Below are 2,717 nucleotides of genomic sequence, written 5' to 3' on the forward strand. Positions count from 1 at the left end.
GTCTGTGGGAGAACGAGTTATACCTCTGAGTGGTTGGTTTGGAGTGTGTGGGAGACCGAGTTGTACTTCTGAGTGTTTGGTTCTGGAGTTTGTGGGAGAACGAAGTAAGCATGATAAGACCTATTGTAGATAAGCCTATCCCCAGTTTGGGATGGTCAGGGAGACCCAGGGTGATGGGCCAGATAAGCTGGAGGACAACGATAAGCACGAGTGCCACTGATAGAACTCGTCTTTATGGAACCCGACCGACCCGAATACTTGTTAAACACACATCCTTGTGAAATTTTGCCAGCACACATCTTTGTTAAACTCGATGGACGATTACTTTTTTTTAATTCTAGAAAATGTGGCTGGCAGAGTTGATATAACGAGAGTCAATTAACAAAATATCTCTATTCTTTCTTAAATACATAATTTATAACATATCACAAAATGCCACATGCGCGGGTACCAATTCCGTCTTTGTGTATTGTAGAGTTATATTCACTTGGGAGCAGGTATTGATTATTACGTAATTGGTTTGTGTGAGAAAATTACGTCGTTTTCTCAAAAATTGATGACGCTACTCTCACAAACAAGTGACGTAACAATCAATACCTGCTCCCAAGAGAAGATAACTCTGCAATACGCAAAGACGGAATAGCTACGAGGAGTTATAAACGGAAAATGTCATGTTATAAGGACGCAAATTTTGAACTTTTTAATAGTATGCTAGATGCGACTAACTGGTATGGCAAGCCAACTTAACATTTATTCAAGGAGCAATGTCGATCCTGTATTTCGTCGAATTATATAAGATATCTCATGTAGTATATGAGATATCTTATATAGAAATTAAATGAGATGCTATATAAGATATCTTATATATTATATAAGATATCTAATATAGAAAATTAAATGAGATATCTTATATATTATATAAGATATCTAATATAGAAAATTAAATGAGATATCTTATATATTATATAAGATATCTCATTTAATTCTCTATATTAGATATCTTATATAATATATAAGATATCTCATTTAATTTTCTATATTAGATATCTTATATAATATATAAGATATCTCATGTAGTATATGAGATATCTTATAAAATATATAAGATATCTTATATATGAACGAGATTTTAACAAAATGTCGAAAATGAAGTCTCCCCGTCCGGAATATCTCGAGGATCTACGTAGGGTTCAGTAGGCTTGTTGTAACAACACGTGTTCCTGTCGCCGCCATTATGTCTGAGGCCACTTCAAGAGTGCGGGAAATGGCAGCCTCTGCTTTGGCCGCTATAAGAGAGACAAGGCGAGCTAGGCTTAGGGAAAATACAGCATCCGTACCATCCCTCTGCGCCATTGCGCCCAATGCAATCCTGAGTGTGCTCCGAATGATTCTCGAGGGAGAAATTAGTTTCTGGTTTTAAATGCCACGAAATCTCATTCTATATCAGATATCTTATATAACAACGAGATTGCAAATAGATAAGATATCTTATATAGCTATATGAGATATCTTCATGCATACTCAGCAATATATTCATGATTCTAACAGATTTTAACCCACCCCGCTCCCTTCCCTTCTTTCTATCTCTCTGTTATAGTTCAAAATCAGGTTGTATATAAGTTAAAATGCTTTTGTGTCGATTTTTTCCGATGCTGACGGCACAAGAGAAACGGATATTCAAGGAAGAACGGAATGACAAAGAGGAAGCAAACCAAGGCACGGGAGTGATGGACAATAGTACAAGCAGAATGTTAGGTAAGTGTATAGTGTCAACTTCTGCCGCCAGTGTCGGAAAAGATTGTCCACATTATGAAAAAAATACATATTTTAAAAAAGCTCTCTCTCGCATAAGATATGTATAAATGGTTGTGTATATTGTTTATGCCATCTTGAATTTGTAAGTATATACAGATGTTTTATTTTAGTAAAAGGGCTATAAATAAGTTGTACAACTTGTGCCCAATCCTGTTGCTTTAAAGGCAATAAAATATGTTTAAATCAAAAATCAAAACTTATGATTTCTGACCATATCCACTCTCGTTGGATGTTATTGTATAATGTGATTCAGATAGCGTTACAGAAAATTTCAAGGTTTTTTTGTAGAATATTCGGCAAACTGACGTCATAGGGTACGAAGCTTAACGACTGACGTCATAGGGTACGAAGCTTAGCGACTGACGTCATAGGGTACGAAGCTTAGCAAAGATGTCGCTGATACAATGTGTTACGTTATGGATTTTGGTAGTACAGTGTGTATATTGTATAATGAATATGTCGTTAAAATTGCACTACTTTCTTGACGTTTTCCAGGTAAACAACTGAGTCACCGCTGTTTGAACGTACTCTATACAATTCAACTATATGATGCTATCACGAGAAAATATAGTTTGATCAAAACCGTACCACAAAATAAGTAGTAACTTTAAATTGCAGTGATATAAACACTTATGTTTTTATACAGAATTCCTGTTTTTATTCCAGATAACACATCCTTTATTAACTTGTTACATTTAACCTTTTTGTGATCGTGATAATATCGTGGACTGATTTGATTTCTATTTGTAAGGGGTATGTTCTCATACCACCCCCGTCTGACATAAACTCAAAAACATCGAATTGCTTTTAAATCCCTGGGACATCACCAACAGCGGTATGTGTCAAGTTTACCTGTGAGTTAATTACCGCGGTACAGGTGATCGAAGGTATATTGGTATATA

Source organism: Mizuhopecten yessoensis, unplaced genomic scaffold, assembly GCF_002113885.1.
Source record: "Mizuhopecten yessoensis strain PY_sf001 unplaced genomic scaffold, ASM211388v2 scaffold716003, whole genome shotgun sequence".
NCBI classification, from domain to species: Eukaryota; Metazoa; Mollusca; class Bivalvia; order Pectinida; family Pectinidae; genus Mizuhopecten; species Mizuhopecten yessoensis.